We start from the raw sequence: 9,880 nt of genomic DNA, 5'->3' as shown, positions 1-9,880 counted from the left end.
TTTGCCGGATAGGGTCCTGTTCAGCAGGGCTCAGGCTTGACCCTGCTGAACATTGCCATTTTCCGCTTGCAGCTTTGGGGCTGGTCTAGGCATGGTCGGACAACTCCTGGCCATATGCCCAGTCTTTTGGCAACGGTAGCATGTAATTGGTGTACGCCTGGGCTGTATCTGTGTTAAAGCAGCGCTCAGCTGCTTTTGCATTTGCGCCTGCGAAGCTACCATTTGCTCGATTAAGGCGGCCTGAGCTGCAACTTCCTTCCGCAGGCAACTCACTTCATCTGTCTCGACCTGGTTTATGCGATTGGGTCCTCCAAAATTTAGCTCCCCAAACGACTGTACAAGCTCAACCACCTCTTCATAACTGTCAGGAGTACGATGGCGCAGCTCCCATGAAAGCGGCTGACATCCCGATGGCAACGCATTGGTAAGTTCCTTAATGGCTCTTTTCTCTTGCTGTGTATCATCCAGCTCCGGAAAAGCTTTTTCTACCAATTTGCGCACATAAGCAGCAAATTCATGAACATTGTCATTCGCCTTCCACTTCAATGATTTCAATAGCTTCACTGCGCTATCTTCACTCGAACGGTAGCGGGAGGTTAACTGAGTACACATCCCCTCGAAGGATGTTGCTGTTAGTCCCTTTTTAGCAGGCCCCGATATCGCCATCTGAAATCTAATAGCAGCTTCTGGCTCCTCCCACTGCATTAACTGTGCAATTCGCGTGAACTGGTGTATAAATGTATCGACATCAGAGGTCCCATCAAACGTAGGTGTAGGTAGATTTGCCCTTTTTGATGCCTTCATTAGGTGTACAGTTTCTTCCGCCATATGATTCACATCAGCTGCTATGGCTCCCATCTGTCTTGTAATCGAGCTATTTCCAATAGCTGCCCTGGTTCGCGATGATATTGGTGAGGCTTGGGGTGTCGACATCCTCCTGTTTTATGTGGGTTCTCTGATCTTTCTTCAGCAAGATCCCACTGCTGCCACCAATAAAGTAATACTCGCTAATGATGCCACACCCGACCGTCAAGATTATACGGGAGCTACCCTAAGTCTGACTAAGCTGGACCGAAGACTGGCCCTGACGAATTTGGGACCGAACACAGGCCCGTAGAATCAGACCGAATACTGGCCCCGTAGGATCAGACCGAATACTGGCCTCGTAGGATCAGACCGAATACTGGCCTCGTAGGATCAGACCGAATACTGGCCTCGTAGGATCAGACCGAATACTGGCCTCGTAGGATCAGACCGAATACTGGCCTCGTAGGATCCGACCGAATACTGGCCTCGTAGGATCAGACCGAATACTGGCCTCATAGGATCAGACCGAATACTGGCCTCATAGGATCAGACCAAATACTGGCCTCGTAGGATCAGACCGAACGCTGGCCTCGTAACCTGGTTGCCGGTATACCCCAACACGGTAACTCCTGAACAAAACTCTTGGAAGTTAGAGTTACTCGGCTTCAGGCATGAAATTATCCAACTATCATTAAATGTCTAGTTCCTATTAGTTGGCAGAACACTTGTCTGGCTGAGGTGGTGCACTAGCGTGGATGCAGCTGTGGTTCGCTGTCTAATACCACATGCCTACGCACAGCGTTACAGACTCGCCAAATCTGTCTGTCGTCCCTCGAAGCCTTGTGTGGCTGCAGCTATGAAACGCAGTCTTAAGCCACGGCTTATGAGGAGAAGACAAAACAAATAAAGCTAGTGCTCCCTACTAGATAGTCTGCTATGAATCAATTAACAACACTTTGAGAAAGCGTCAAAGTTTATTTACAAATATCAGCACAAAGCACAACACGAGCAGAACACTCTAACAACACGATTGCATGTTCTTATATACACACAAAAATGGCAAAAACTAAGATAATTGGTTAAAATAATATAGGTCAATTTTACTGACTGTAATTGGTTACACGCATGGATAAGACAGCAAAACGATAAGATCTAGTCAAATCTTACCACAAAAGTTAGCGCAAACAAACAAAACGAGTATCTATTACCTCCGCTTTACAAGTCCTCTCTCCGATACGCCCGCTTATTACCCATAAATACCGTAAGCTAGTTCTAACATGCTAATTCTAATGCTCCTCCAAAGCGAGTAGTCTTCGCGATCTGACCTGACTCTCGTGATCGACTCGGACTATAGCCTATAGTTCCGAGCTGATTTTTCCCCCAAAGGGCCCTCTTCAGGGCCACCACCTTGTACAAGAGTGTTGTTCATCTGGCCATGAGCGTTTACTTCAAGTAGTTATTTGTTTTTTAACTCGGACGCATTTTATGAACTCGCACAAAAAATCTTAGATTTTAAGTTAGAAATTCTCGAACGAAGATTTAAAATTAAATTTTAGGCTAATTTTATAGAGAAATCTTTGGACAACACTGTCACTACTATAAAAGTCTTAAAGACCGTTGATTATGTTATCAACGAATAAGACAATTCAGTTACTAGCAATTGCTGGTAAAATTGCAAAATGTGTCTACGGCGTTCGACCATAGAAAACGCATAAATGAGTCTACTTCAGTGGAAGGGTTGGAAACGTTGGATTTGCCACTGTTTGTGATAGTAAACATGTTCACTTCGTTCTGAGCTACTTTTATTCTTTTCCAGCTACGAGTACTACAGCTACTACAGAACTTGCACGGGTACTGCTACTGCGTTTCACCTACTAAATTTCTACATCGAAAAGGTTAGTATTGTTGTATGTTATTGCTATTTACTATGTTATTGCTATTACTGCTATTGCTATTTTAATTATATGTGTAATCACAAAAATCTGAATCAGCTATGTCATCAACATAAGTAATTGTTTTCTAACTCGATGGCATTTTCAAATCTTACACAAAAATGGTTGTTTTTAACCACTTCGGGTACAATTGCATAATCCAATTTCGCGTTCAGGTACAATTAAATCATGATGCTCTACAGATTATGGCCTGGGTCAACAAAAGTCATTTTAACCGTAGAAGCGCTCGCATTTTTACATAGAACACCTATACTTTTGGAAAGCAAAGAAAATTCTGTATTTGATCGTATTATCTTTATTTCAAAAATTAAAAATAATAAATATTGAAAGTAGCATGAAATAGCGGTTTTATTAAAGTTTGTGTTCTACGAACATTTTTGACTAATAAGGGTAGCATGAAAATGTATAAAACTATATATAATAACAAACAATTAAAACATACTGTGTATACAATGCAATCTACAGTCTCTTCCATAGCTGTTAACTTATCTTCGTCACCACTCTACTGGAAGTCTGCCATTTCTATCGCTGAATTGAAGCCTATACGCATCAACTACTAACTACTACGCGTTGTTACTAACTGATCGAGATGTTGAACTTTAAACCCAAATTACTCGAAATTCTTTCATTTGACCATAGCTGTTGACCAGTCCGATGTCTGCAAACATGTCTGAAAGTCATGCCTAGCTTTGTAAATACAGTGTAACTGTAAGCAGGCTCTAAATATAGATGGATGAGTAATGCAACTACGCAAAGCCTAAAACTGGCTAATGAACTTGAGAACAATATACTCGAAGCCGCTATAGCGGTGCATGCACCCAAAGTAGTTAAGTTGGAAATTCTCAAACAAAGATTTAAAATTAAATTTTAGGCTAATTTTATAGAGAAATCTTTAGACAACACTGTCACTTCATACAAGTTTTCAAAATCGTTGGTGATGTTATCAACGAATAATAAAATTCAGTTACTAGCAATTGCTAGGAAAGTCGCAAAAATGTGTCTATGGCGGTTGACCATAGAAAACGCATGAAGGAGTCTACTTCAGTGAAAGGGTTGTAAACGTTGGATTTGCCACTGTTTGTGATAATAAACATGTTCATTTCCTTCCGCAGCTGAGTTACTTTTACTTTTTTCCAGCTACGAGAACTACAGAAACTACAGAACTTGCACGGGCACTCCGAGCCTGGCGATAGGCAGCGGTGAGAAGAAAGCGAGCAGCGTATATTACAAAAAGGACACCATCTCATTCAATGTTAGAAATGCTTGAAGCAGTACAATGCCTTCCAAAAAGCCTAATGCCCAAACGCAAAAACAGATTGATTCCCGTAGAAAGAGATCGAATTTGCGAAGCAGCAGCAAGACGAGCAGAAACTGCAGAGCAAACGCAGCTACGCCTACAACGAAACGGAACTGCTGCTGCAGCTGCTAGAAGAGCAGAAACCGAGAGCAAGCCAGAATAGATGCTGCATCCGCTAGAAGTGCAGAGACTACTAGACCAACCCCAGCAGTAACTCAAACGGCTCAGAGCAGCCGCTACATCGGCCAGACGTGCAGAAACCTCCGAGCGGATGCAGCGGCGACAAGAACATGATGCACTAGCTACAACAGCTGCTCACCGAGCTGAATTTTCGGAGCGGATGAAACGGCGACAACAGCGAGAGGCACTAACTACAGCAGCTGCTACCAGGTGCCGCGTATGGACAGAAAACTTCGCGCTTGACTACAGTCATGCAACACAGTATAGGGTTGAATTTTTTTTATGGGACGAATGTCCAAAAATGCTCCGAATGTAACGCCTTACGTTGAAAAGGCGAGAGGCTATATATGTAGTTTATAGAGTAGATTTTATTGATAATAAATTTTATCAACAACCGCATTACTGCTGCACAGTATGTATATTATACCATGTCAAAACACAGGCTATAGACGAAGAACTGGTGAGTCATGATTAGTGTTTCAAGCATGCAGAAGTCTCAATTCAATAAAAGCTGGCGATAGCTAAGCAGTGCAACAGCAAAATATTTTCTAGAATTTCTTAAAATATGTGAAACTTTTCCATACTGCCAGTTTGAACAGCGTCAGTTTGCCTAGCAATGTCAATTTCATTATCAGTTCTGTGTACAAAATTAGGACAATGCCGATTTGAGTAGTTCGAGACTAATGCATTGTAGACTAGCTGTAAGACACATTGCATATCTCCAATGGGCTCTCCAACATTATTGACATGTACAACTGCATATGTGTATGCAGTCAGATCAGCACAAAAATTTCAGTAGATTGCATATTTGGAGTTGTTTTACGGTATGAAAGACAACTCTCAATAAAACTATTGCTTCACGTAAATCTGTTGCCGAACACGGGTAATGCAGCTAGTTGTTTATAAAGTTCACCTTTTTCTTATCTTTGATCTGACCTTTGCGCCACTGCATAACGACCCGAAAACTATTCCACACAAAAATATTTTTCAGAAAACTATTTCTTTTTTGTGAGTTTTTAATAATTTATTACATATTATTAAAAACAGATAAAGTTGTTGTCAGCATCTCGTTACGTATTTCAAATGTTTGTTTTCTTTAAGGTTATTGTTGCTGCGGTGACATTCTAGATGATGTTAGCTCAGTTACTTTTTCGATTCACTGCTGTTCGCGAATCCCTTTCGTGCAATGGTAAGGGAACCATATTTTAAATTTACGCTCACAAGTTTGCTGAAAGCAAGAAATTTGCGTGATACTTAATGGAGTACATAATTTCGCAAGATACTGTTCCTTCTGGTGAATTGTACGAAGATGAAACATATTGTACCCGCGGTTTATGCGCGCATCCAAGTTGCTGGGAGTCACACATAAGGCTAACGCGCGGATTCAAACGTTATGCCACTGCAACAGTCAAGACTTCCAAAAAATTGGGAACTTCTAACGATGATGAGGATGATTTTGGTAAGAAAACGTGGAGTTATCATAAAAATTAAACGGAGCGAAATTCTTTTCAAGCGAAGCTAGTTTACAGTCTTTGTTAGTTAACCTCTGGATCTGGATGATGTTTAGTCCCTAGAGCCTCATGAGAAGCAAGAATGGGACCCTCCGATCGCTAGGTCTTTTTTTGTTTAACAATAACAATGCTTGCAGGTTGTGCTTGCAATAACAAGCATAACCTGATCCCAGTTATGATTGTTATTGGAAAAATTAGATATTTGATTCAGACTGTTTACATACTTTATTTTTTGGCATTTAAATCTTTGCGATGACATAATAAAATATTTTGCAAGTTTGGACTATAGTATGCCACCTTACAGCGCGTTCACAACTCGATTTGCACAACTCGAGCGGGTTGTGAACACGCAACACGACTTTTCAAAAGTAAGGTGCAATATATTGGTATTACGGTAGCATAACCGTAGATCTGGTTATATTAAATAAATATATCAAAAACCCAGGCCGAGTTCTTTTAACAGCAAATCGAGTTCAACAACTCGGCTTGAGAACACCTCATCATTTCATTTTCTCTAGCTATATTTTCTATATATGGAATTTATTTTGGTGCATCATTAAACGCCGTTGAAATAATTTCTATGTTCATTTTCGGTTTTCATTCAGTTTTTTGTCAGGTTCTAGAGAGATAACTCTTTTTTCATTTGAAAAAGAAGTGGCCTATCTCCCACATAGATTGTTTTTTAGTTTGCTTTTTACATTCTACAATTGTTTTACATCTTACATCTTCTTCATAGAACGTACTAGAGCCGGTTGCAGCAAGCGGCACGCCTCATATGTTGAGCAGTTGTTAACACTAGATAATATTGTAATTTATTGCCATATTAGCAATTAATTGTTTATTGTTGATGTGATGTACAGTTTTTAAATTCACGAACAGTCTTTGGTGAAAAGCTGTTGTGATAAACAGACGTTTTTGCATATATAGTAGGAGGATCGCCTTTTCCAGCAGCTCGTGTGACCGTCGTACTAACTCGGTCCTGCATTAATTCATCATAGGTGGTAATTAATGAGTTGTGATTCTGGTAAGAGGAGAGGAGTCACATTAGCAGATTTTGTCTACTGACCTTTTGTCTTTCAAATAGTGTTTGCATATTTTAAGTATCTAAAGCTTTGGTGATGCTATCTCTTACTTTCAGTTTACATATAAAACGTAGTGCGTTGTTTTGCACCATTTCAAGTTCATGTTGTAGTAGCTTAGTAGAAGGGTCCCACACAGTGGAGGCATACTCAATATGTGGCCTGCAAAGACTAGTATATGCTAAGAGTTTGGCCTTTTCAGGAGCTTCATATAGCACATGCTTAATCATGCCTAACTGCTGTCTCACCCTTCTGGCTTTGGAGTCTATATGTTTGTCAAACTTCAGGTTAGATTGTGGGATAACACCTAGGTATTTGGTTTCTTCAACTATTTCTAATTGTTCAGTGTCTAGGAAGTATTCAGCTGATGGAGAGTTATTTTATCGTTGTAGAGTATAGAATATCACTTTATTTCAAGCCATGGAGATAAACATCCACTTTTAGTAGTTCTTAGGTGACATTATTATCATCATCGGCAAAATATTCTTGTTAACGCTTTTTAAAAAGGTTTGCAAAAAGTGAAGTTTTATCAAACATCCGCTTAGCAATGGCCCATCGAAAGCGTGGAAACCTTCGGATGAACTTAAATTAAAATCGGCGAAATTGATCTTTGTTAAAACGCTAAAAAAAGTTTTTTTCTGAGCGTTTCAACTGCGGTCAAGTTTAGCATATTTCAATCTGAAAACGTCCTGGCAGTCACACTACCTAAAAGTAACAAATCTCAAATACCGGTAATAGAAAATATTTATACTTTTCGATAACACTTTTTTAAAACTTTACATTTGAGGCCCGGTTGAGGCCCTACGTGAAAGAAACCTGTTGGGAGGGCTTACACTGTCCCTCTAAATTGTGGTGAGAGAAGAGAGTCATGACATACAGCTTGCGCTTGTAGCCGGGCATTGTTACATATTGGTGGTTTGCCTTTGTTATGTGTTCATTACTGGCTGTAAGTCTTACTCTTATGTCATTGGCTGTGCCCTTTTGTCTATCTTGTGTTGTTTGAGATTATGGTATGAGTAGGCACTCACTTCTTCACTCGCAGTGGTACAATAAAGTCATGTAGTGTACAGCACATTTCAGCACACAAATCCCCGGACATTCATAACTACTCGCCTAACTAACTTGTCCGCCCCAACTTGCAACGATGAAATACAGGCCTGCTGCTCAGTCAGCGTATTAGCTATATAATGAGTTTATCAGAAAATTCCCATTGAGCCAAACACACAGGATAATTACCTGTATTTCTGTTATGACAATTTTATTGTGGATATCAATGAATAAATCCATTTAACTTCGCCTTCTCGCTCGTTCGTTATGATAGTTTAGGTTCGCTCATGAAATCTTTGCGAGAGGATGACTCCGCGAAAATGCGAAAGTTAGATGACGCGAATACATAAATGTTCTAGGGTATATAAGGATGTAATGTCAAAAATAGGTTCATGGCCCGATGTCCGTCACAATATCACAACAGTTACCATTCCAACCTTCAAACTTCATATCAAGAAAAGTGCTGAGTGCAATTTAAATTAATGAAGAGAAAAAATAAAACAACTGTCGGGGTTTTCAAATGTTGTCAAACACCTGTGTGTGTGGGTGCGTGTGTGTGAGACAAAGGTTACTGTTACAGCAAAAGCTATTTATCAAAGCTGTGAATATAGCGATACTGGTCTGGTATCTCTCGATACTGGTACAAATGTAAAAATGAGATATCGGATCGTTTTTGTCTGACTGAACAGAGAGAATATCGAGACTATTCCTACTTGAGATAACACAAATGTGAATTTCGTTAATTCGGTCATATTGAACAAATAATTTGTTATGTGTGGCCGTACCTTTAGGTAACATTATCTAGGACAACGGATGCTTGGCTGACAACTTTGGTTCGAAAGGTGGCAACTTAAGACAAAAGGGCAACACAGCTGACGAAAAGGCGCCAAATTAAAACTGAAAAGTGGTCATAGATTTGCAAATTAGTTCAAGGCGTATAGACTGGGTCTGATGTTTGATACAACATCAGACTTTGCCTGTTTTTTAATAGAGATGTATTAAATGTTTGTACTGCACAAGTTATTGTACTGCACAAAAATGTCAATCCTTCTGCATATGCACAATTACCTATAGTAATGAGAGTAATAACCTCATCATGTTTAGCAGTGAACCTCAAGCCAGTGAGGTGAACCTCCTCAGCCCACATAGTCCATCTTAAGGGAAGCTTTATTCAAAGCATAGACCATATTTTCTTGGCATATTTCCACTTGCTTACATCCACATTAGTCTGATTACCGCACTTTTTTATATATGGAATATCATTTTGTATTACAGCCTCTACCAAATATTCACCTAAATGAGCTATTAGTTAGAAAAACTCCTGAGATTAATCTATCTTATTGTGAAGATTACTGGTTATCAGATAGCAAGAGTCTGCAACTCCATTCCACCTAATACCGTACAGGATGAATTTTTTAGCGGAGTTATATTTCGCGAAAATTGTCTTTTCACGCAAATTCGCTGATGATTTTATTCGCGACTGAAAACTGCCACTCTCTAGGAAAAGTTAACTCTATTACGCCTAGCAATAGAGTTAACGTTACGCATGCGCGACTAAGCGCATTGCGCGTTGTTTTCTATTTAGCTTACAACTACGGGTGGATCTAGGCCATAAATTCTTTGCTGCGTTCAGAGGTTTTCACGAATATTCATTGATTTGGAGGCCTTTGATGAACCAACAATTTGTGGTAAGTAATGAGTTTTTCACATTTACTAAATTAGTTGAATTTTACTTTGGTTCTTCGGTAAAACGCAATATTTATTTTTCCATCCCTACCGCTTCATTATTTGTTTTAGTGTGAGAGAAATTTTTCATCATACACGGAAGAACAATGATTGCAAGGGTGGTAGATGTCATTCTTAGAAGATCACCGATCATTCAGGGAGGTCTTGAAATTGAAGTAGAAGTGGCCGCAGCTGCTAACGACGAGAATATATCTGTTTTACAAAAGGAACAAAAACGCCTTTACGAGCACAAATCTTTGGCCGACCGGCAGAACTTTACAA

Source organism: Watersipora subatra, chromosome 5, assembly GCF_963576615.1.
Source record: "Watersipora subatra chromosome 5, tzWatSuba1.1, whole genome shotgun sequence".
Lineage (NCBI taxonomy): Eukaryota > Metazoa > Bryozoa > Gymnolaemata > Cheilostomatida > Watersiporidae > Watersipora > Watersipora subatra.
The sequence above is the reverse complement of the archived record's forward strand: the minus strand, read 5'-3'. Positions refer to the sequence as shown.